Raw genomic sequence first — 27,042 nt, forward strand, 5'->3', positions numbered from 1 at the left:
GTGAGGCTCCTGGCCCTTCACAGTGTTTTCCTCTCTGTGCACACAATCCGCCAGATAACCATCCCATGGTCTGATACAATTACAGTGGGACTAGTGGTCATTCACAGTTTGTCCCTATGCTCCTTCTCCTGTCTTCTAGCTGCTCCATTTGAAGATTGATCAGTGAGAACCACTACTGTTGTATAACCAGGATCATGGGTGGATTTATAATGAGATGTCTGTAGTACAATGCAGGGCTGATTGCATTAACCATCAGAGGGAAATATCACCTTCATAGAAATCTCCATGTTCAGTGAATATTAGAATCAAGTGAGAATTTGAAACATTTTATGGTCATTGTTCAATTTGCAGCGAGGTTTCCATTAACAGTTTTAATTTCTACATGCACATCTATTGATGCTGTGAATTAAATCTTGCAATAATTTACTGAATAGTGCAATGGTATTGAGTTTTTTTATGTCAATGCAATTAACATTTTGAACCACTTTCGTTCTGTTCTCATTGAAGATGTTAAACAGAAGCACAAGGAAACACTCCGGGTACAAACTGAAACACTGAGAGTGAACATTATCCTAATAAATGAGAAGGTTAAAGTTTTCCAGCTGGTTGATCAAAACGCTGAGCTAACGGTCATTTCTACTGTTCGAGATCAGACACTTGTAAACATGAACTGCTGGCAAGAGGCCGAGACCATGAAGAGTGGAGAGAGAAATATCTCCGGAGAGAACTGGAAAAAATCCGAACAGATCAATTGCTCCAGAGCAGTTTTTCCCAGAGAAAATCCAAATCTGGGAGTTCAGGAGCAGTGAGCGGAGTCCCGTGGATTGGAAAAACAACAATGGTTCAAAAGGTTGTACATGACTGGGCCACTGGGAAAATATACCCACACTTTCAATTTGTTTTCAGTTTTAAATTCAGGGATTTGAACGCTATTAACTGTAGAATAAACCTGAGGAATCTGATACTGGATCTCTATCCTTACTTTGGGAATATTCTGGGAGAGCTTTGGAAGAACCCAGAGGGATTGCTGTTTATATTCGATGGATTGGATGAATTCAATGACAGGATCGATTTTGCTGACAGTCGGAGAAATACAGAACCTCAGCACATGTGCACAGATCCCGAAGACTGGTGTGAAGTATCTGACATTGTGTACAGTTTAATACAGCACAAGCTGCTCCCAGGATGTTCCGTGCTAGTGACCAGTCGCCCCACTGCATTACATTTATTGGAAAAGGCTGAGATCAGTGTCTGGGCTGATATCCTGGGATTTGCTGGTGAAGAACGGAAGGAATATTTCAACAAGTTTTTTGAAGATCAGACGGTGGCAGCAGCTGTTTTCAAACACGTGGAGGAGAACGAGATCCTGTACACCATGTGCTACAACCCTTCCTACTGCGGGATCCTCGGGCTGGCACTGGGTCCCTTCTTTACACAAAGAGACAGGAAACAGCAGCGAGTTCGCAAGACCATCACCCAGCTATATTCCTACTATATTTACAACATTCTGAAAAACCATGGCCGAGAGATTGAAAGCCCCCGTGATGTGTTACTGAAGCTTGGTGAGGTGGCCTTCACAGGAGTCTCCGAGAAGAAGATTGTATTTAGAAATGGAGATTTGATCAAGTACAATCTGCAACCTTCCCAGTTCCTGTCTGGGTTCATGATGGAACTTTTGGAGAAAGGTGATTCTGCCCAGAGCGTGGTGTACACATTCCCACACCACACCATCCAAGAGTTTGTAGCCGCACTCGCACAATTCCTGACTCCAAATCCCGGGGACATCCGGAAACTCCTCAATGAAGCCCACAGCAAAGAAGATGGGCGATTTCAGATATTTCTCCGTTTTGTTGCTGGTCTTTCCTCCCCACAGTCGGCTCGGCCCCTGGAGGAGTTTTTAGGTCCATTTCTTCATCAAACCACCTGCCGATTGATTGACTGGGTGAAGGAGAATGTTCAAGGACAGATTGGGAACATAGCGAGTAAAACTGGTAAAAGAGACCTCCTGAACACATTTCATTACCTGTTTGAATCTCAGAACCACGCACTCGTGCTGGTCACAGTGGGTTCCATGCAACAACATATATTTGGAGTCTCTCATTCACACAAAGCATTGTGACTGACCCCGATTGACTGTGCGTTGTTGACTGGTATCATTGGACTCTGTGATACAATAAAACACCTCGATCTACAGCACTGCTACATTCAATGTGAAGGACTCCAGCGGCTGGAACCCGTACTGCACAAGTGTCAAGTGTTGAGGTAACTGCATGTTTGTTTCCATAGCTGTTATTTGAGTTGTTTAACAGCCACTTGTTAGGTGTACATTTTGTTATAAATGAAGAAAAAAAAGCTTCCAGTTCAACCAAAGCCAGGCCGAGTAGCAAGAACTTTACCAAGTAACAGAAGTACCAGGGTATAATTCTAACCAGGAAATGAGATTGGTGTGGTACCAACAAGTGGGCATGCTGTAAATCTTATCGGGAACTGAAAGAGTTTGATCATGAAATTATGATGTCAAATAGCGGCATATTTATTAACAATGGACAGCATAAAACAGATATGCTGAACTTAACAAACATAATAATAATAATCAACTTTATTGTCATTGTTGGTGCACAAGTGCAGTACAACGAAATGTAGGCTTGCAGCTCCCGAGAGTGTACATTTTGATTAAGACATTTAACATTCAACATTCATTTGGCTTGTAATACATAAACATAAACAGAATAAAGTGCATTGGCAGATGTGCAGGCTTTATTTGTAGAGTTCAGTAGGATGACAACCCTGGGAAAGAAGCTGTTCCTAAATCTGGTCGTTCGGGTGCGAATGTTGTTCAGATAAAAATAATTTAAAATCTAACAGTTTTCCATATCAACTACAAACTGTACACAGAACAGTAGGGAAAATGCTTCCATGATGTCATGGTATATAGCCAAATGGCTTCTGGTGGGGAGAGAAAATGTCTTCGATTGACAATATAAGGTAAAGGCACTTTAGCACTGTAACTATGTAGAATTATTCCCAATGCTGTACATGAAATAAATAAACATGCCATTTTTAAAAAAGTCACCAAAATCTCCAGTTACCCAGTTATATCGCAGGACATAGACTTACACCAGGCAGCCAGGTGGGATTTTCCCAGAATTCGCACCAGCGCATGGGGTTCGCACACATTGGATGGTTTCTGGGCAAACTGCCGTTAGTGGACTCGCGATTTCCCGGTAACCCGAGGACCTGCCGGGAGCACGGCAATGGACTCTGAACTCCTGGAAATATCGTCAAAAAAAAAGGAATTTAAATAAATGCAGAGCCAGTTTAATGGGGAATAAAGTGAGAGACTCCCCTCCCCTATAAACTAGGAGCACAAGGACATTTAAAATTGTAACGGGACAGAATAAACTCTCCTTGTTACATAAAATCCTGGGGGACGGATTTTACAGCAGCAGTTAGTGCCGTTTCACAATATAACTCACCCCGAGTTATTATACAAATTAATATAATGCACAGAGTATAAATTGCAGAGAATCACCACTTTATCGTTTAATTGAGAGACATTCGCCTCATTCCCAAAAATCTGGGATTGAAGGAGCAGTAGAACTGGGACAGGTTTTCCCAAAAATGACCGGGCCAGTCACTGAGTTCCAGGAGGGTAATTCTGATCATCAGGGAATGAGATCAGACTGAGGGACATTTAAAGACTTCACACAGACAGCACATCATTTAATAAATACTGACAGGGGTGAAATCAGTCTTCATTAATAATGGGAAACGTGCAACAGTAAATAGTTAGCCAGTTTATACTGTGCCTAAATTAAATTTTCCATTGACTTCAACCAAAAGACAAATCGGGCGGGCGGTCTGTCTGATAGCACCCATTTTACACTGTCGCTAAAAGTTAAAGTGATCGGCATTGAGTTTAATGTTCAGTGACTGAAACCTCTGCAATCATTTCCTTAAGTTGCTTTCAGGTTTCCTGTAATATCAGAGACACGTAATTTGTCTATGAATTAAGGTTTGATTCACTTCGTTTCTCGCACTTTGTCTACCTGTGTTTAGGATGAATAATAATAATCTAAGAGATTCAGGAGTGAAACTATTGTCTGCGGCTCTGAGGAACCTGGACTGTAAAATACAGGAACTGGGGTAAGTACCAGACTCTGTGAGATTGTGTTTATAATAACTGGATGTCTAACACTGAAGTTTATTATCAGTATCAGGACTAGTGTTATTAATATACACCATTCTTGTTTTCAGTAATTGAGTTATTGAACACTTTTATTAGCAGCCATATTGTTATTAATAAACACAGCAAATTCATATTAGCCTCAGTAATAGTATAAAATTATCAACATCCTTATTTTCCAACATGCTGATCCCCAGGCTGGATAGTGTCGGTCTCACAGCTTCTTGTGCTGAGGATCTCGCCTCCATGCTCAGTGCAAACCGGTCACTGACGGCTCTGAACCTGGGTTATAATAAACTGGGAGATTCAGGAGTGAAACTACTGTCTGTGGTTTTGAGGAACCCGGACTGTAAAATACAGGAACTGGGCTAAGTACCAGACTGTGAGAGATTGTGTTATAACAACTGGATGTCTAATACTGTACATTAATATTAGTATCTGCAGTACTGTTACAAATACTGTACAGTATATGTATTAATAGCAGAGTGGTCGCACAGAGTGGCCATAAAGGGAGTGCATCATAATCAGTGTCGAAGTTGGAAATTTAATGAGCGGTACTTAAAATTTTAAAAACTGTGAAATAAACTGCATGTTTATCAACAATTAACAGGAAGTGCCTGTCAGTGGCTGTTAACAGTTAACAATCAATCAGCTGTAACTGGAGGGTAGCTAATGTTACCCCACTGTTCAACAAAGGTGGTGGAGAGAAAACGGGGAATTATAGACTGGTAAGCCTTACATCAGTAGTGGGGAAAATGCTGGAGTCCGTTATTATAAAATATGTAATAGCAGAGCACTTGGAAAAAAGTGACCGGATCAGACAAAGTCAACATGGATTTACAAAAGGTAAATCGTGCTTGCCTAATCTACTGGAATTTTTTGAGGATGTAACTGGTAGAATAGATAAGGGAGAACCAGTGGAGGTGGTGTATTTGGACTTTCAGAAGGCTTTCGATAAGGTCCTGCATAAGAGATTAGCGTGTAAAGTTAAGGCACATGGGATTGTGGGCAAGGTACTGACTTGGATAGAGAACTGGTTGGCAGACAGAAAGCAAAGAGTTGGAATAAATGGGTCGTTTTCCGAGTGGCAGACAGTGTCTAGTGGGGTACCGCAGGGATCGGTCCTAAGACCCCAGCTATTCACAATATATATTAATGATCTAGACGAGGGAACTAGATGTAATATCTCCAAGTTTGCAGATGACACAAAGCTGGGTGGGCGTGTGTGCAGTGAGGAGGATGCCGAGAAAGTCCAGTATGATTTGGACAGGTTGGGTGATTGGGCAGATGCATGGCAGATGCAATATAATGTGGATAAATGCGAGGTTATCCACTTTGGTGGCAAAAGCAGGAAGGCAGATTATTATCTGAGTGGCAATAGATTGGGAGAAGGGGAAGTGCAACGAGACCTGGATGTCCTTGTGCACCAGTCGCTGAAGGTAAGCATGCTGGTGCAGCAGGCGGTTAAGAAGGCAAATGGTATGTTGGCCTTCGTGGTGAGAGGATTCGAGTACAGGAACAAGGATGTCTTGCTGCAGTTGTACAGGGCCTTGGTGACACCACACCTTGAGTATTGTGTGCAGTTTTGGTCACCTTATCTGAGGAGGATGTTCTTGCCATGGAGGGAGTGCAGCGAAGATTCACCAGGCTGATACCTGGGATGGCAGGAATGATGTATGAGGAGAGATTGGGCCGATTGGGCTTATACTCGCTGGAGTTTAGAAGAATGAGAGGGGATCTCATTGAAACTTATAAAATTCTAACAGGACTAGACAGACTAGATGCAAGAAGGATGTTCCCGATGGCGGGGGATTCCAGAACCAGGGGTCACAGTCTAAAGGTAAGGGGTAAGCCATTTAGGACAGAGGCGAGGAGGAATTTCTTCACCCCGACAGTGGTGAACCTGTGGAATTCTCTACCACAGAAAGCAGTTGAGGCCAATTCATTAAATATATTCAAGAAGGAGTTAGATATATTTCTTAAGGCTAAAGGGATCAAGGGATATGGGGTGAAGGCAGGGACAGGGAACTGAGTTTGGATGATCAGCCATGATCCCATTGAATGGCAGAGCAGGCTCAAGGGGCCGAATGGCCTACTCCTGCTCCTATCTTCTATGTTTCTATGTTTCTATTGCCTGAATAGGTGAGTTGATTACTGTGAGCAGGAAGCTGAGTGAGCACTTCGAACTTTGATGTGCCTCCAAAAGTTGTTTAAAAGTGCACCGAGTTGTCGCACAGAGAGGTCGCACAGAGTGGCCCCACCATTAAGAGAGTGACAAGTTGGGAATTTGGTGAGAGTGGGATTTCAGTGCAGAGGGGGAATGAGGTGCTGTTTTTTGCCTCCAAATCTACTCGTGGTTCAATTTATAGTTAAGTATTTTTAGTTTTTAAACCAATTACTTTATCTAGTTTAAATTATAGGTAGATTAAAAAAAATCATCTACATTGATTAAATGCATAAACGTTAATTAATTAAATAAATAAAACTTCATTCAGGAAGGATGTGAAGGCCCTTGAGCAGATGCAGAGGAGATTTACCAGAATGGTTCCGGGGATGCGGGATCTTGGCTACAAGGACAGATTGGAGAACCTGGATTTGTTTTCATTAGACTAGAGCAAAGGAGGTTGAGGGGTGATTTGATAGAGGTGTACAAGATTTTGACATGTTCGGATAGACTGGACGGGGAAATGCTGTTCCCACTAGTTGATGGTACAAGGACTAGGGGACACAGATTTAAGGTTTTGGGCAAGAGATTCAGCGAGTGGTGAGGAGCTGGAACTCGTTGCCGATGGAAGTGGTGGAAGCGGAGACACTCAATGTTTTCAAGGGGAAACTGGATAAGCACTGGAGTGAAATAAACTTGCAGGGCTACGGGGATAAAGCGGAGGAATGGGACTGACTGGATTTCTCCACAGAGAGCCGGCACGGACTTGATGGGCCTAATGGCCTCCTTCTGTGCCGTTATGACTCTATGACTCTAGGTTTAAATATGAATTGCAGTGGTGGTGTGCTGCAACTGATGAATGTGGGAGTGTGTGGACAGCATCGTGATCCCAGACAACCACATCTGCAATGCGTGTCTGCATTTCGATGAACCTTAGCTCAGAGTTGCTGAGCATAAGTTTGTGGGGCGGACTTTATGGGATATCAGGGAGGGTGATAGTTACCTGGAAACTTTTATCCAGAAGGCAGGCACACCCCTTGGGTTAAGAAATAGTACAAGTCTGGTTCGTGGTCATAAATAGGAGGGTGTGACTGCGAGTCAGGCCGGTAAGGGGACACCAGGAACATTGCTGCAGGAGCCTTGGCATTTGTCTTTATCCAACAGGTATGAGTTTGTTATGGCCTGTGTGGATAAGGGCAAATTCTGCAGGGCAGATGATCAAACTGACCGGATTAACGTGGTCTAGGAAACTGTCTCAAATACATTCCTTGACATGGTCCTCCAGACTACCTTTGATTTGTCCAGTCTTTATGAAGATGAAAGTCCCCCAATACTATTGCATTGCCTTTGTTTCAAGCTCCTCTCACTTCCTGATTAATACTCTGTACCACAATATAGCTGTTAATGACCTATAAACTACTCCCACCAGTGTTTTCTGTCCCCTTTTATATATTATCTCCACCCATACTGATTCTACTCCCTGCTCTTCAAGGCCATTCAAGTGGAGGAGTGAAAATTAATGTGTTAGTGTAGGGCACAGTATAGTCAGGGCGATAGATGCTGCTCTCTGCAAACGCAACCAGGAGTTCTGAAGGTTGTGTTGCCTGCCCCGTGCCAGTGTTAAGGACATCATCTCTGGGCTGGAGAAGAGCTTGGAGTGGGAGGAGGATCCAGATGTTGTGGTCCATGTAGCAATCAAAGGCATAGCTAGAACTCGGCATGAGGTTCTGCTGAGGGAGTTTGAAGAGCTGGTATCCAAATTAATAAGCAGAAACTCAAAGGTAATAGTCTTTGGATTACTTCCTGAGCTACGTGCAAATTGGCATAGGGTCAAACAGATCAGAGAGTTAAATGTGTGGCTTAAAGTGTGGTGTGGGAAACAGGGGTTTAGATTCAAGGGACATTGACAGCCATACTGGGGAAAGAGGGAGCAGTTCCGTTGGTATGGGCTCCTCATGAACCAGGCTGGGACCAGTGTCCTGGTGAATTGAAAAGCTAGGGCTATAGATAGAACTTTAACCTAAAAGGGGGAGTGTTCAGATGAGGTTAAATTTATGAAACTGAAGAGAAAAGTCAAGGCCATGGATCAGTGTAAAGATAAGCAGAGTGTGACAGGATGGGACAGAGAGATTAAAGTTTATAGTGCAACAGTGAATAAGGTTAAATCAGGGAAAAATACCATAAAGATAATATTAAAGGAGGTTTATCTGAATGCATGAAGCATTCGTAACAAGATAGGCGAATTAATGGCACAAATAGAGATAAATGCGTTTGATCTAATAGCCATTACAAAGCAGTGGTTGCATGGTGACCAAGGGTTGTGAACTAAATATTCCATGATACTTGACGTTTGGATGAGACAAAATGGTAAAGGGGGAGGGGTAGCCCTGATACTAAAAGATGACATAAGGACTGTAGAGTGGAAGGATCTTGGCTCGGAAGAGCAGGGAGTAGAATCAGTATGGGTGGAGATAAGATATAAAAGGGGGCAGAAAACAACGGGGGGTGTAGTTTATAGGCCACTAACAGCTATATTGTGGTACAGAGTATTTATCAAGAAGTGAGAGGAGCTTGAAACAAAGGCAATGCAATAGTATTGGGGGACGTTAACCTTCATAAAGACTGGACAAATCACAGGTAGTCTGGAGGACCATGTCGTGGAATGCATTTGAGACAGTTTCCTAGAATGATACGTCATAGATCTTGGCTTGTGTCATAATACATGGTAAATTAATAATCTCATAGTAAGGAATCCACTGGGGAAGAGCGATCATAATGTGATATAATTTCACATTGAGTTCCATAGTGACGTACTTTAACCCGAAACTAGAGTATCAAAGAGTACTATGGTAGCATAGTGGTTATGATACTGGTAATGATCCGGAGACATGAGTTCAAATCCCACCATGGCAGCTGGTTAATTTAAATTCAGTTAATAAAGTAACCTGGAATATAAAGCTAGCATCAGTAATGGTGACCATGAAACTATTGGATTGTCGATAAAACCCATCTGGTTCACTAATGTCCTTTAGGGGAGGAAATCTGCCATTCTTACCTGGTCTGGCCTAAATGTGACTCCAGGCCCACAGCAATGTGGTTGACACCTAACTGCCCTCTGAAATGGTAAGCCACTCAGTTAATGGCAATTATGGATGGACAATAAATGTTGGCCTGGCCTTGCCAGCGATGCCCACATCACATGAATGAATATAAAAAAAACTTTCATAAAGACAATTACATGGATATTAGGGGCGACTTGGCTAAAGTAGAATGGGAAATTAGATTAAAAGGTATAATGGTAGATAAGCAATGGCGAACATTTAAAGAAACAAGTCATAATTATCAACAAATATACATTCTATTGAGAAACAAAAGCACCACGTAAAAAGTAATCTGTCCTTGGTTAACTTAAGAGGTTAAGGAAAGTATTAGCTCAAAGGAAGGGGCTTATAATGTTGGCAGGGAGATTAGCAGGCCTGCGGATTGGGAGAGTTTTAGAAGCCAACAAAGGATGAACATGCAAGTCATTGAGGCAGAAAATAGAAAAAAATATAAAACAGATTGTACGAGTTTCTAGGAGTATGTAAAAAGGAAGAGAGTAGCAAAAGTAAATGAGTCCCTTAGAGGCTGAGACAGGAAATATTATAAGGGGGAATAATGAAATAGCAGATACGTTAAACAAATATGTTGTATCTGTCTTCACTATAGAAGACACAAGAAGCATACCAGAAATAATGGTGAGCCAAGGGTCTGAGTAGTCAACCTCCTTTCTCCTCTTGTTCACGACAATACGTTTCGAGTAGTGGAGTATAAGGACAGACTTTACTGATACACAGAATGGCGATCGGTCTTCAATTGCTTAGAGAGTGACTTTTTCCCTGTTTCGAGCACACACTGAGATACTGTTGAAAATCATGCTCCTTTTATATACCATATATTGTGACGACATCAAACAAAAATATCATAGAAAAAACTGTATGACGTATCTATGCCCAAACCCTTTGAAAATAGACTATTCATGTAAACAGTTTGCAGATGGTTACTTCAAAACTACTTCCCCTACACGAGCATTCCTGACATAACAGTTGCTAACAGCTTTGAAGTAAAAACTTTAACAACTGCTATCTGTAGCGAATGGAGCCCTGCTATCGATGTGTATTACCCTGAAACTAAACTTTCACCATTCTTGGGTGACGTCACTACTACCACCTATCCCTTACTCAAGCACTTTACATTTCAGAAAACAAGAAATATATTCTTTTTACGACACTTCAAAGTCATTCTGTTTATATCAGAATGCCTCTAATCCAAGATACAAAGATGTTCGACTGTTAAACATTTAACTTTCACGAATTCCAGCAGGTTCCAATGAGAGTTAGGAACTTAAAGTTATTAATATTAGTAAAGAAACAGTACTGGAGAAGTCAATGGGACTTTTCTTCTTAAGCAGTCCCTCAGAACTGAGGATGACTTGCTTGCACATTAAAAATGAGTTCTCAGGTGACTGATGAGTCCAATGCGGGACCTACAGTCTCTGTCACAGGTGGGGCAGATGGTGGTTGAAGGGGCGGGTGGGTGGGGTGCTTGAGTTAACGTGCGTTGCTTGCGCTCGGCTTCCGCTTGCTCCCGGCGAAGAGACTCGAGGTATTTGTCGCCTTCACGGATGCTTCTCCTCCGCTTTGTGTGGTCTTGGGCCAGGGATTCCCAGGTGTCACTGGGGATGTTGCACTTTTTCAAGGAGGCTTTGAGGGTGTCCTTGAAGCATTTCCTCTGCCCACCTGGGGCTCTCTTGCCGTGTTCTTTTTTAGTAACGCTCATTTGAAGTGCCTTGTGATGTTTTATTATGTTAAAAGTGTGTGGTAAACCACTGTTGTTAGTATTGTTGTTCACTGTTGTTCACTCTTGCACATTGTTGTACTTGTCTGTGCATGCCTCAGCTGACTCCGCCCCTGGCTCCTCCCACATGGCCGGGTATAAAGGTGACTGCTCGGCAGCCCCCTGCCCTTTTGGATACCAGGCAACCACGAGAGGCATGCTCTGTTCTTTGGTAATAAAAGCCTGTTTGTTACTCACTTAACTCCCAGTCTTTTGTAGTAATTGATAGTGCATCAATTTTATTACCAAAGTTAAATGTTGGCTCCGAATGCTGATCAACCAATGGCGCAAAACGCTGAGCAGCATGCGCTGCTGCGAGCCCTCAGACCAACACGCCTGGACTTAGACCCCCAAGAAGCGGGTTCATCGACTATATTCGCACAATGGCAGCGTTGCTTTGAGGCGTATCTGGAAGCCTCAACCGTGACTCTCGATGAAAATAAACTGCAAATCCTGGCCTCGAAGGTGAGCCACCAAGTCTATACTTTAATCCAAGATGCGACGACCTACGCGGCGGCTATCGACCTACTAAAAGGGCAGTATGCACGGCCGGTTAACACGGTCTATGCCAGGCACCTTTTAAGATCTTGCAGACAGCAGCCCGGGGAATTGGTGGAGGCCTTCCTATGGGCACTGCGGGTACTCGGACGCGGCTGCGACTGCAAGGAAGTATCGGCCGCGGCACATGCGGAGGGACTGATACGAGACGCTTTCGTTGCGGGTCTAAGGTCCGACTACTCCCGGCAGAGACTGCTGGAGAAGGGTGAAATAGACCTCACAAAGGCAGTGTCCCTCGCGCTCTCGCTCGACGCGGCCAACAGAAATATGGACGCTTTCTCCCCTAATCGCCCTGCGCCGTGGACGCCACAATCTTGGGCCATGGGACCGCCACCTCCGACAGCTGCAGTGATGTCCAAGGCACAAAAATGCTATTTTTGTGGCCAAGCTAAACACCCTAGAGCACGCTGCCCCGCGAAGAGTGCTACCTGCTCCGGCTGCGGGAAGAAAGGTCACTACGTTAGCGCCTGCAAAGAGAAGACCGCTAACGCCAGCAGCGCCGCGTGCGAACCGTGGGCGCAGCCATCTTGTCCGCCATCTTCTGCTCCCCAGCCGCGTGGGGATCGGGACCGTGGGCTCCGCCATCTTGGACGCCTCCGGCTTCGGTTACGGGGGACCCGGACTCCTCCACCGCCGCTGCGGACGACCGCATAGATGCGCTTGAGCATACGCTGGCTTCCATGACGCTGGATCAATCTCTCCCGCATCAACTGTTCAGGTCCATGATGGACATTACGGTAAACGGCCGCGCCACTACCTGCCTTTTTGACAGCGGGAGCACGGAGAGTTTTATACACCCCGACACGGTGCGCAGTTACTCTCTCCCGGTCCTGCCGACGTGTCATCGCATCTCGATGGCTTCCAAAGCCCAGTCAGCAGACGTCGGTGGCTACTGTATGGTGACTCTTTCAGTGCGGGGTACTGAATACAAAAATTTTAAACTTCTGGTCCTGCCCCATCTCTGCGCTGCCATCCTACTGGGGTTGGATTTTCAGTGCCACCTTAAGAGTGTCACTTTAGCGTACTGTGGACCCCTCCCCCCCTCTCACAGTCTGCTGCCAGCAGTTTTTAAATCGCCCGCCGCGCGCCATTTGCAGCCTCTCCACCCTTAAAGTCTCCCCCCCCTACTTGTTCGCTAACCTCACCCGCGACTGTAAGCCCATTGCTATCAAAAGTAGGCGTTACAGTGCCGGGGATAGGGGTTTCATTAAATCCGAGGTAGCGAGACTCCTGAAGGAAGGGATTATCGAGAGCAGCAATAGCCCATGGCGAGCACAAGTGGTGGTGGTGAAGGCTGGCAGCAAACAGCGCCTAGTTATTGACTACAGCCAGACGATCAACCGCTACACCCAGCTGGATGCATATCCACTTCCCTGCATATCTGACATGGTCAATCAGATAGCACAATACCGGGTGTTTTTGACAATTGATCTGAAGTCGGCGTACCACCAGCTCCCCATCAGGGCTGAGGACGGCCAGTACACAGCTTTTGAAGCTGACGGTCGGCTCTATCACTTTCTCAGAGTTCCCTTCGGCGTCACCAACGGAGTTTCTGTCTTCCAACGGGAGATGGAACGGATGGTTGACCAGAACGCGCTCCAGGCCACTTTCCCATATCTAGACAACGTCACCATCTGCGGCCACGAGCAGCAGGACCACGACGTTAACCTAGAGAAATTCCTCCGGACGGCCCACCGGCTGAATCTCACATACAACAAAGACAAATGTATGTTTCGTATATACTTCCAAGATTTACTCTAATTCCTGTATTTCTCTCTCTCTGATCCCAGCCTGGAAGAGAACGCTCTCTCAGATTCTTGTGTAGAGGATCTCGCCTCCGCTCTCGGCACACACCGCTCACTGACGGTTCTGTACCTGGAATCAAACTTCTTCACAGACCAATCTGTCCCCGCTTTCTGCCGCCTCATACTGACGTGCAGAAGTCTGGAGTGTGTGGGGTGAGTGTTTGTGTTCCTTTTTATTGTATTTACGCTGTTATGGATAATATGTGTCTGTAATTCCTACTGACGTATTATCGCCAGTCTCCCTGTTATTTACACTGTTGGCAATCTGTTTATTTCCTGTTTAACCTGTTTCAGGCTGTGGGGGAATCAGTTCAGTTCAAACGGAAAGAGACACCTGAAGTCGGTGCAGCAATCCAGACCCGGTCTAATGGTGGGAGTGGATATCTTCATTTCATAAACGTTACTGGTCTCATTGAATGGTCATTTTGGACCTATGTTCTGTCCCTCCCTTTGACCGGCCCCGCTCCAGCTTTAACTGCTGACGTTAGCGGAACTGTTCCCGGCTGGAGCTGAGCGAGCGTCATCTCCCATTGTGACATCAGAGGCCCATCCACAGCGTCAGAGACTCCACTGCCCGGACGCCAGGAAGTATCAGCACTAGAAGGAGAGAAATGGGAAAGTGTTTGAGCAGAATAATGTACACACTGCCCTGGACTTTGGTGTGACTCAGGACGGCAGTGTGCCTGCAGGAGATGGGGTTGCTGGTGGGAGACAATTACAATATTGAATATAAACGCTCGATACTTTACTTGCATGTAACATAATCCTGATTAAGATTCTCACTATTTTTCTACCTCCATTAAAGCAATAACAAAATCCCAAATATTGTCTTTAATTCAGAAAATGTACCATTGTGGCAGAACCACTGAATGACTCTGGCTAACTGTATATAATTCTCTTTAACGATGTTCTAACAACAGCCTAAACCTGTACCATTGTGTTAGGCATTACTGTGTTTTGTATATAGTGTTTGCATGTACGGGGCGTGGCCCCTTTAAGAGCATGGGCAAACGCGATGACATCATGTCGTAAACCACGGGACTGCCCAGTCAGTCCTCGTGGCATCTCCGTTGAGTAAAGACCTGTTGGATTGTTCTCTTGTGTCGATCTCCGTTATTCGTAGGAATTCATTAATTCCTACATTGGTATCCCCATTTTTGTGAACGATTTCACAAAAGAAGTGCACAGCATGGAAGCAAACGCCGTTTTGCTAAAGCAACCGCAGTTCTGGGAGCAGCAAGCGCCCTCGTGGTTTATTCAGGTCGAGGCCCAGTTCACCCTGAGGAACATCGATGTGGATCAGACCAAGTATCTTTACATGGTCTCCGCACTCGACAACTCCACTGCCTCTCGGATCGTCAGCCTCCTCGAAAACCCCCCAACGGAGCGCAAGTATGAAACCCTCAAAGCGCGGTTACTGCAGGTTTTCGGGCTCACAAAATCGGAGCGTGCCCGTCGATTACTCGCTATCTGCCCGGGCTCGGGGACTCCAAGCCTTCACAGTTGATGAGCCAAATGCTCACACTCCTGGGCTCAGAACGGGAATGTTTCCTATTCCGCAAGATTTTCCTCAGCCAACTGCCTGAACAGGTACAAGCTGCCCTGGCCAGATCTGAAATGCAAGACTGCGCAACAATCGCTGCGGAGGCCGACAACATTTTTGCTGTAACTCGGCAGTACTGCGCCGCCATGAGGCACCCATCCCCCGCAGACGCCGTCCCAGCTTGTCAGCCTTCTGGGTTGTGTTTCTACCACGCGCAGTTCGGCGCGAAGGCGAAGCGTTGCCGCCCTCCCTGCAGTTTTCCCCCCAAAAAAACAACAACTGACACTGCGACACCGAGGAACGGGTCTAACGGGCACCCCGCGGCCGCAATGGCGATCGACAACATGGGAAATTTCTGTTCATCACTGATACTCTCTCCGGTCGTCGTTTTCTGTGTGACACCGGAGCGCAGTGCAGCATTTTACCCATGTCCGCCCTCGATGTGCAGACGGGAAATCACGGCCCCTCCCTTGAAGCGGCCAATGGCGGAACAATTCGGACCTTCGGCAGACGGCGAGTGGAGTTGTGCCTCGGGTGGCAATGTTTTCACTGGGAGTTTGTTATGGCCAAAGTTTCCCAGCCCCTCCTCAGCGTGGATGTCCTGTGTGCCAACAGCTTCCTGGTCGATGTTAGGAACCGATGGCTGATCAACGCAGCAACTTTTAATTCTCTTCCATGTTGCCGCAGTAACACTACGTCATGCACCATCTCCTGTGCATTCCCAACTCCTGATGAGTTCGCTCGCCTGCTCAGCGAATTCCCCAACCTGACAAGACCCACGTTCTCCTCCACAGCCACGAAACATGGTGTGGAATACCACATCACCACCAACGGCCCCCCGGTCTACGCGCGGGCCCGGCGCCTGGAACCTGGCAAGCTGGCGGTCACAAAGGCGAAGTTTGCAACCATGGAACGGTTAGGGATTTGTCACCAGTTGAATAGTCCCTGGGCTTCACCCCTCCATAACGTCCCAAAGCCTGGCGGTGGATGGCGGCCCTGCGGCGATTATCAATGACTAAACGACGCCACCACTCCTGATCGCTACCCGACCCCCCCATATCCAGGATTTCTCTGCCCATTTGGCAGGGAACACCGTGTTCTCAAAAGTTGACCTCGTCTGGGGCTACCACCAGGTCCCAGTTCATCCACAAGACGTCCAGAAGACCGCAGTCATCACCCCATTCAGACTCCGAGTGTTTACGGATGCCGTTTGGGTTAAAGAATGCCGCCCAGGCTTTCCAACGCTTGATGGACTCCGAGCTGCGGGACCTCAAGTTCCTCTTCGTCTACCTGGACGATATTCTAATTGCCAGTCCTACTAAGGAAGAACATACCTGTCATCTACGCACCCTTTTTTGAAGCCTCAGCCAACACGGCCTGATTATCAACCCGGCCAAGTGTCAGTTTGGCTTGCACCAAATTGACTTCCTGGGGCATCGCATCACATCAGTGGGAGCGGTTCCTTTACCTTCGAAGGTAGAGGCAGAGCCATCCTTTCCACGCCCGCGGAACATAAAGGCCCTGCAGGAATTCCTAGGCATAGTAAAATTTTACCACCGTTTCGTGCCTAAGGCGGCACTACTCATGCAGCGCCTGTACGAGGCCCTCAAGAGCAAGACTGGCAAGAACCCGGTAGACTGGACGGATGACATCGCCCGAGCGTTCGCCGACACCAAAAGCACCTTAGCCAACACGACTATGCTGGCACACCCGCTGCCAGGAGGCACCATCGCCCTCATCACTGACGCGTCGGACTACGCAGTCAGTGCCGTGCAACAGCAGTGGGTGAAAGGGACGTGCCAGCTGTTGGCATTCTTCAGCCGTCAACTACGGCAGAATGAGAGAGCATACAGCACCTTCGACCGGGAGGTGCTTGCCCTTTTTCTGGCCATCCGCCATTTTCGGTTCCTACTGGAAGGACATCCTTTCACCGCCTTTGTGGACCATAAGCCGCTGACCTTTGCAATGTCCAGTACCGCCGAACTGTGGTCAGCCTGACAGCAGCGTCAACTGACCTACATATCCGAATTCACCATGGATATACAGCACGTGGCCGGTAAGGACAACTTTGTGGCAGACTGCCTCTCCCGTGCGATCGTCAATACGGTTCATGTGGGCATCGGCTACGCCCTCATGGCAGCGGACCACAGACCCGGAAGTCCAAGCTTGCAGAACAGCCATAACTGGCCTCCAGTTGGCCAACGTCAAGTTCCATTAGGCAGGCACCACGCTGTTGTGTGACGTCGCCGTACAAGATCCTCACCCTGTCGTGCCGGTCGTCTGCCGCCGCAAAGTTTTCAACGCCATACATGTGTTGTCACACCCTGGAATGAAGGCATCTCAGAAACTGATGTCAGCGAAATTTGTATGGCATGGCATGCATAAAGATGTCCGCGACTGGGCCAACACCTATGTGGTCTGCCAAAAGGCCAAGGCACAGTGCCACATCAAAGCTCCGTTGGCCGCCTTCACAGTTCCGGAGCGATGTTTTTACCACGTCAACATGGACCTGGTAGGACCACTCCCACCCTCCCATGGTTTTCCACACATCCTGACCATGGTTGACCTCACCACCAGATGGCCAGAGGTAGTCCCCCGGTCATCCACTGCTTCGGCAGACGTGGCCAGGGCGTTCATTTCCTCCTGGATCACCTGTTTCGGAGTGCCCGCAGATATTTCATCAGAGAGGTGACCGCAGTTTTCCTCCAAACTCTGGAATGCAGTGGCCCAAGGACTCGGTGTCAATTTACATTGCACCACAGCCTACCACCCACAGGCGAATGGCCTCTGCGAACGCTTCCACCGGTCAATGAAAGCCACCCTGAGGGCCAGCCTCCAGGATGCTGGATGGGCAGACAAGCTACCGTGGGTCCTGTTGGTCATTTGCACGGCCCCCAAAGAAAACCGTCTCTCTTCATCGGAGCTTGTGTATGGTCAGCCTCTGCGAGTCGCAGGGGACTTCCTACCAACGTCGACGGAGCCATGGTCCGCGTCTGCCCAGCTTGCTAGTCACCAAGAGGTGGCCAGTTGTTTTGCACCAGTGCCCCCTTCGCACCACGGGCCACAGAGGTCACACGTTCCCACGGAGCTTCACAAGGCTGAATACTTTTTTATTCGCCATGACGCACATAGGGATCTGCTCAAGGCCCCATATACCAGCCCCATCCACGTGTTGGAAGCAGGGGACAAAACCTTCACGGTCGATGTCGGTGGTAAACCGGACCACATTTTGGTCGACCACTTAAAGCCTGCACATTTAGACCTCGACCGCCCCGTTGAGACAGCACAACGGCCGAGACGGGGTTGGCCACCCATCGTCGTTTCAGCAAGCCAAGTGCGACCGCCCGCCAGACCGCCAGCAGCCTCCGCCTCGAGAGTACAGGAGTCGTTCTGACAGGCTTGTTAGACTCTTCACCGTTTGACTTAGTCCGTAAAAGCGAATTCTGGGGGGGGCGCATGTGGCAGAACCACTGAATGACTCTGGCTAACTATATAGTTCTCTAACGATGTTCTAACACCAGCCTAAACCTGTACCATTGTGTTAGGCATTACTGAGTTTTGTATATAGAGTTTGCATGTACGGGGCGTGGCCCCTTTAAGAGCATGGGCAAACGCGATGACGTCATGTCGTAAACCACGGGACTGCCCAGTCAGTCCTCGTGGCATCTCCATTGAGTAAAGATCTGTTCTCTTGTGTCGATCTCCGTTATTCGTAGGAATTCGTTAATTCCTACACCATCATTGTTTCCGGCTTTTGCCCTCTGAAGGGTGAAATTTTCAATTATTTGTAACTGCTCCTTGGCTCAGCTGTGGCTCAGTTTATTGCAACCATGCCGTTGAGTCAGAAGGTTGTGGGTTTTCAAGTCCTGCTCCAGAGACTAGAACACAAAACTCTAAGCTGACACTCCAAAGTAGTTCTGAGGGAGGGCTGCACGGTCAGAGGAGCCGACTTTTGAATGAGTCTTTGAACCGAAGCCCCGTCTGCTCCCACGTGGGTGTAATACATCCCATGGCACTATTTTGAAGAGCAACGGAGTTATCCCCGGTGTCCAAGCCAATGTTTATCCCTCATTCAACATCACCAAAAACAGTTTACCTGGTCATTATTACATTGTTATTTGTGGGAATTTGCTGTGCAGAAATTGACTGCCGTGTTTCCTACACAACAACAGTGGCTATACTTCAAAAAAGTACTTCATTGGATGTAAAGCGCTTTGGGATGTCCGGTGCTCGTGAAAGGTTCGATATTAATGCAAGTCTTTTTTTTTGCTCCTGGTGACTGGATCGGTCGTCTGTAAGAAAGTCATTGAACGCTCAACAAAATGCTTTTCTCAGCCCATAGCATGCAAACTAAGACAGATCCCAGCCCCTATCTCACCACCACATACTCTGTTTCGACCAATCTGAGGTTACAATCCTGCCCATTGCTCCGGGGAATGGAGTGAATATTTCGTCCCCATCAGCACGAACATTTTCTGAATGTTTACTGAAGTTCTGGCAACCCACTGTCCTGCAGCACAGGCAGACACTCTGCTCCAATCTGGCAGAAAATGCTGCAAAAACACACTCGGTCCGTGTGCAATCTGAGGGGAGAAATGATGGATTAATTATTTGAATCCGACGGGCCTGTTGCATGCTGCCCATGCTTACTATTCTATCACAATAGCAATATACTGTGGATCCTGGAAATCTGAAATAACAAAAGAAAATGCTGGAAGCACTCAGCAGGCCAGGCACCATCCGTGGAGAGAGAAACAGAGTTAACGTGTCAGGTCTGGGACCACCCATCAGAACAGGAAACTGCTAGAGATGTAAAGCATTTTAAGCAGGTACAGAGGCAGGGAAAGTGGGAGGGGAGGGGAGAAAGGAACTGAAGGACATTCTGTGTTGGGGTAGGAGGCAGGGGAGATTAAATGTTGCAAATGGAGATGGCAGAATCATAAACAACCTGATGATAGGGGCAGGGGTTATAGTATGAAATTGTTGTACTCTATGTTGACTCCAGAAGGCTGTAAAGTGCCTAATTGAAAGATGAGGTGCTGTTCATCGAGCTTACGTTGAGCATCATTGAAACAGTGTAAGAGGCCAAGGACGGAGAGGTCAGAGTGGGAGTGGAGTGGAGAATTAAAGTGACATGTGCCCGGAAGCTTGGGGCCACTCTTAATGACTGAAAAGAGGTGTTCCACAAAACGGTCGCCCAAACTGCGGGAAGGAGAAGGTAAAAGGGCAGGTGTTGCATCACCTGCGCTTGCAAGGGAAGGTGCTGGGCGAAGGGGAAAGTTGATGGAGGTGATTGAGGAGTGGACAACTTCCTCTTCTCCCTGCACCTCCCTTCCCATTGTCCAGAGCCCCAAGCACCCCTTCCAGATAAAACAGCGATTTGCTTGTACTTCTTGCAATTTAGTGTACTGTATTCGCAGCTCACGATGTGGTCTCCTCTACATTGGGGAGACCAAATGCAGATTGGACAACTGCTTTGTGGAACACTTCCACTCAGTCCATAAGGTTGACCCTGAGCTTCCAGTCGCTTGTCACTTTAATTATCTGCTCCACTCCCACTCTGATCTCTCTGTCCTCGGCCTCTTACACTGTTCCAATGAAGCTCAATGTAAGCTCGAGGAACAGAACCTCATCTTTCGAGTAGGCACTTTACAGCCTTCTGGACTCAACACTGAGTTCAACAATTTCACACAATAACCCCTGCCCCCATTTTTCATGCTGTTTATGATTCTGCCATCCCCATTTGCAATATTTAATCTCTCCTGCCTCCAACCCTAACACAGAATGTCCTTCAGTTCCTCCCTCCCCTCCCCAACCCTACCTCTCCACCTGCTAAAAATCTGTTATATTTCTAGCCTTTTCCATTTGTGATGAAGAGTCCCAGGCCTGAAACATTAACTCTTTTCTGTTTCCACGGATGCTGCCTTGCCTGTTGTGTTCTTCCAGCATTTTCTGTAGTTATTTCCTACTACAGTATTCTATCTCTGGTTCTTGCCAGAAGAATGTTGTTTCTCTCTTCTCTATCGCTGAAAAATGTAAAATTCATATTTTTGTGCTTGAGCCCATTCATGTCTCTGTAACATTCTCCTGCCCTACAACACATCGCCCTCTGCCATCAGCCACCGAGAGCTAACACTTTGCCACTGACATTTAAACCCCTTTGTATCTCCAACTCCCTCCCCTTCTTTAAAACCCTACTTAAAACCCACTTCTGCCCAAGTTATTCCAACCACTCAGTGTTAAGCTGCGAGTTTGGTGAGTGAGGGAGTGAATCTTAAAGATTAATCTCTTTTTTTATATAAAATCTAGTCTTGTGTGCTTGCAATTAGTATTCAACTTAAATTTAAAATTAATGTTTTAAGTTTTAAGTTTCTTCCAGGCTTGGGCAGGTCTAAGCAAGCTCTGTGCTGTAGAGCAGGTGAGAGTAATTAATTAATTAACTAGTCTAATCTGGTTCTATAACTGCCAGAGAGCTCACTTGTTTCAACCAGGCAGGCAGACAAGCAGGCAGGTAGGTAAATAAATGAGGAGTCATTAAAGATGGCAGGGCAGGTGATATGGATGAAAGCGGTGGCTGTCGGGTGGATGATCAAACTGACCACTGCACCGAGGTGAAGGAAGCCATTCAAGCGGAGGGAGTTAATAGGAATGTAATGGTAATTGGGGACAGCATTTTCAGAGGGATAGATACAGTTCTCTGCGGCCAAGAGCGAGAGTCCAGACAGTCATGTTGCCTGCTTGGTGCCAGGGTCCCGGACATCTGCTCTGGGCTGGAGAGGAACTTGCAGTGGGAGGGGGAGAAGCCAGTGGTCCATGTAGGTACCAACGATATAGGTAGAACTAGGAAAGATGTTCTGCTGAGAGAGTGTGAGCAGCTAGGAGCTAAATTGAAAAGCAGAACGTCATTATTACCTGAGCCACGAGCAGATTGGCATAGAGTAACTCAAATTAGAGAGATGAATGTGTGGCTTAAAGACTGGTGTGAGAGAAATGGGTTTCAATTTCTGGGGCAGTGGCACCAGTACTGGGGAAAGTGGGATCTGTATCGTTGGGACAGTCTTCATCTTAACCGTGCTGGGACCAGTGTTCTGGCAAGTCATATAACTAGGGCGGTAGAGAGGGCTTTAAACTAAATATTGGAGGCATGGGATCAAAATTGGGAAGATTTGGTAAATCAGTGGTTAGAGACAAGGCAATAGAGAAAGGTATTAATATGGGAAAAGTATAAACAACCATGACAGGAAGGGATAGAGAGTACAATCTAAGATGAAATGAACAGATAAGGCTAGAGGTGACAAAAATAATAAAAGGACAAAACTAAAGGCTCTGCATCTGAATGCACATAGCATTCAAAACAAAACAGATGATCTGATAGCGCAAATAGAAATAAATACATAAATATGCTCTGATAGCCATTACCGAAACATGGCTGCAGGATGACATAGATTGGGACCTGAATATTGCATGACTGGGACCTGAATATTGCATGACATGACATTTAGGAAGGACAGGAAGGTGGGAAAAGGTGGAGGGGTGGCTCTGTTATTTAATGATGATATTAGCACAATAGAGAGGGATGTACTAAGTTCAGGAAATCAGGATGCAGAAGCGGTTTGGGTAGAGCTGAGCAATAATAAAGGCAAGAAGACATTTGTGGGAGTGGTATACAGGCCCCGTAACAGTAACCACATGGTAGGATGGAGTATAAAGGAATAAATAATGGGAGCTTGTCAGGAGGGTATGGCAATAATGATGGGGGATTTTAATCTGCATATAGACTGGAAAAATCAGATGGGCAAATGTAGCCTAGATGAAGAGTTCATGGAATGTTTTCGGGATAGTTTATTACAACAGCACGGTCTGGAGCCAACCAGAGAGCAGGCTATACTGGACCTGGTATTGTGCAACGAGATAGGATTAATTAATGACCTCATAGTGAAGGCGCCACTAGAAAGCAGCGATCATTAAATGATTGGATTTTACATTCAGTTTGAGAGAGTGGAGTGGGTCCAAGACTAGTATTTTAAACTTCAATAAGGGCAATTATAAGGGCATGAAAGCAGAGCTAGCTGAAGTGAACTGGCAAATTAGGTTAAGGGATAGGTCAATAGACTAAGGGGATATTTCAAAATACACAGAATATATACATTCCAACAAGAAAGAAAAACTCCAAGCGGAGGACCTACCATCCGTGGTTAACTAAAAAAGTTAAAGATAGTATTAAACTTAAAGAAAAAGCATATAATTGTGCAAAGATGGGTGGCCGCTCAGAAGATTGGACAGAATATATAAAAAAGCAAAGAATGACAAAGATTAATAAGGAGAGAAAAAAGAGAGTATGAGAGAAAGCTAGCTAGAAATATAAAAGCAGATAGTAAGAGTTTCTATAGATATTTTTTTAAAAAGAGTTAACAAAATTAGCGTTGGCCCTATAAAAAAAGTGAGTCTGGGGAATTAATAATGGAAAATAAGGAGATGGCAGTTGAAGTGAACAGGAATGTTGCATCGGTCTTCACTATAGAGGATACAAGTAACATCCCAGAAATAGCTGTAAATCAGGAAATGGAAGGGAGGGGGGAACTCAAGAAAATTATAATCACCAGGGAAGTGGTACTGAACAAATTGTTGGAGCTGCGGGCTGAAAAGTCCCTGGGTCCTGATGGACTTCATCCTATGGTCTTAAAATATGTGGCTAGTGAGATAGTTGATACGTTGGTTTTAATTTTCCAAAATTCCCTAGATTCGCGGAAGGTTGCATTAGATTTGAAAATAGCAAATGTAACTTCTTTATTCAAAAAGGGAGGGAGACAAAAAGCGGGAAACTGCAGGCCAGTTAGCTTAACATCTGTCATAGGGAAGACGTTAGAAGCTATTATTAAAGATGTTATACCAGGGCATTTAGAAAAGTTCAAAGTAATCAGGCAGAGTCAACATGGTTTTGTGCAAGGGAAATTATGTTTAACCAATTTATTGGAGTTCTTTGAGGAAGTAGCATGTGCTGTGGATAAAGGGCAACCGGTGGATGTACTGTACTTAGATTTCCTGAAGGCATTTGATAAGGTGCCACCTCAAAGGTTATTGCGGAAAATAAAAGATCATGATGTAGGGGGTATCATATTGGCATGGATAACATATTGGCTAGTTAACAGGAAGCAGGGAGTAGACATAAATGGGTCATTTTCTGATTGGCAAGATGTAACGAGTGATGTGCCCCAGGGATCAGTGCTGGGGCCTCAACTTTTTACAATTTATATAAATGACTTGGATGAAGGGACTAAAGGCATGGTTGCTAAATTTGCTGATGACACAAAGATAGGTAGGAAAGTAAATTGTGAAGAGGACATAAGAAGGCTACAAAGGATATAGATAAGTTAAGTGAGTGGGCAAATGTCTGGCAGATGGAGTATAATGTGGGAAAATGTGAGTTGTCCATTTTGGCAGGAAGAATAAAAAAGAAGCATATTATCTAAATGGTGAGAGATTGCAGAGCTCTGGGATGCAGAGGGATCTGGGTGTCCTAGTGCATGAATCACAAAAGGTTACTATGCAGGTACAGCAAGTAATTAGGAAAGCTAACAGAATGTTATCGTTTTTTGCGAGGGGAATTGAATACAAAAGTAGGAAGGTTATGCTTCAGTTGTACAGGGCATTGATGAGACCACATCTGGAGTACTGTGTACATTATTGGTCTCCTTATTTAAGGAAGGATGTAAATGCGTTGGAGGCAGTTCAGAGAAGGTTTATTAGACTTATACCTGGAATGGGCGGGTTGTCTTATGAGGAAAGGCTGGACAGGCTAGGCTTGTATCCGCTGGAGTTTAGAAGAATAAGAGGTGACTTGATTGAAATATATAAGGTCCTGAGGGGTCTGGACAGGGTGGATGTGGAGAGGATGTTTCCTCTTGTGGGAGAATCTAGAACTAGGGGTCACTGTTTAATAATAAGTGGTCACCCATTTAAGACAGAGATGAGGAGAATTTTTTTCTCACAAATGTTCGTGAGTCTTTGGAACTCTCTTCCTCAGAGGGCAGTGAAAGTAATGTCTTTGTATATTTTTAAGGCAGATGTAGATAGATTCTTGGTAAGCAAGGGGGTGAAAAGTTATGGAGGTAGACGGGAATGTGGAGTAATCAGATCAGGCATGATCTTATTGAATGGTGGAGCAGGTTCAAAGTGCCGAGTGGCCTACTCCTGCTCCGAATTCGTATGTTTGTATGCATGTTCATATAACAAGTCTTTCTCAGTCTAGCTGTCCATTTTGTAAAAAGTAAGGCACTGTGAAACAGCTTGCGGTGGTTGCCTACATTAATGGGGCCATTTAAGTGCAAGCTTGTTCTTGTACAAAGCCCAGCAAAGTGCCAAATTCCTTTGTGACATTTTTCCAAGCTGCAGCATGTCAATCTCTCCTAAAATCAAAGAGCCCAGGCGAAAACCAACACCCATCCTGCAGGGTAACAGCATCTTCCGGCTCGAACTTGCTTCTTTTGAAGCTGCACCTTGGTGGACTCAGCAGGCTCTTCCAGGTGACCTTCCTCAATCAGCAACCACAATGGTCAGCCGGTGAGCTGAAATTCACATGGCGGGGCCTCAGTGGCTGAAGGCACGGCTGTCAATAGTGGAGAAAAGGGAGGACAAAGCACAAAAGGTTAGGTACATAAAAACGGGTGATTTTACGGGTGATGGTTGTTGGGCCGGAAGAGGTTACAGCAATAGAAAGGGTGGAAAGTTATGAAGGGATTTAAAGACGAGCTTGGAAGTTTCAATGGAGGCTTTGGGCGAAAGGGAGCGTTGTTAGAACAACAAGCATAAGGGTAATGATAGCAAAATACTGCAGATGTTGGAAATCCGAAATGACAACAGAAAATGCTGGAAAAACTCAGCAGGTCAGGCAACATCCGTGGAGAGAAATTTGAGTTGACGTTTCGGGTCGAACCCTTCTTCAAACTGGAAAGAAAAGAAAATAGATGGAAGGCAGGGCTGCGATCGGACAAAAGATGTGAAAGAGACAAAAGTAGTAGAAGAGACAATAAAAGGTATTCGAAACCAGACGAGATGGTAATAGGCTGAGATTAGGTGTGAAGTGCACTGGCAGGGCAAGAGATAGCTGCCAGGTGGGAAAGACAAACAAAAGGAAAGGGGGGGCGGGGGAAAAGAGTGGAAAAATTACAAGAAAAAAGTAATAGGGGCCGAGGTTATGATCTGAAATTGTTGAACTCCACATTGAGTCCAGAAGGCTGCAAAGTGCCTAATCGGAAGATGAGGTGCTGTTCCTCGAGTTTACATTGAGCTTCCATGGAACAATACAAGAGGCCAAGGACGGTGAGGTCCGAGTGGGAATGCAGCGGTGAATTAAAATGACAGTCGACCGGAAGCTCGGGGTCACCCTTACGGACTGAATGGAGGTGTTCCGCAAAGCGGTAACCCAATCTGCCGTCGTACCTCTCGCACACTCCTCAACCATCTCGTACACCAGCACTACAGCAGACGCCGCAACCTCAAAACCAAGATAGAATCCATGTTCTCAGCCTGTGCTCAGGACACATCAGACCAGCTATGAGACACCGCCAAACAGACGAGGCAACAGAACTACACTGCCTACATGCACACCAGGAACAGGAAGCTTGAGAAACTCGGCATCACCACCAGCAGCAACCAAGCCTCCCCCGGTACAAAGGTTGAAACCACAGGGAAGTCCATCGTCAACTTGCCCGACCACATCCTTCAACCAGACGAAATCGAAGTTCTCAGCCGAGGGCTCAATTTCTGCCCCACCACCAAAATGGACCCCATCGGTCTCGCAGCAGACACAGAGGAATTCATCAGGAGAATGAGGCTCCGGGAATTCTTCCACAAATCCCAAGATGTCAGCAGCGAACCCAATGAGACAATCAATGATCCGGAACAGCAGACA

General features: G+C 46.1%; 1 pseudogene; it reads left to right on the forward strand.

The window, feature by feature from the left end:
• The first annotated feature begins 507 nt into the window (after window positions 1-507).
• Window positions 508-13,985, forward strand: LOC147092589 (NACHT, LRR and PYD domains-containing protein 3-like; annotated as a pseudogene).
• The last annotated feature ends 13,057 nt before the right edge of the window (window positions 13,986-27,042 follow it).

This window comes from Somniosus microcephalus, unplaced genomic scaffold (genome assembly GCF_052327205.1).
Source record: "Somniosus microcephalus isolate GS21.2 unplaced genomic scaffold, FLI_Smic_1.0 unresolved_chr2, whole genome shotgun sequence".
In the NCBI taxonomy this organism is placed as follows: domain Eukaryota; kingdom Metazoa; phylum Chordata; class Chondrichthyes; order Squaliformes; family Somniosidae; genus Somniosus; species Somniosus microcephalus.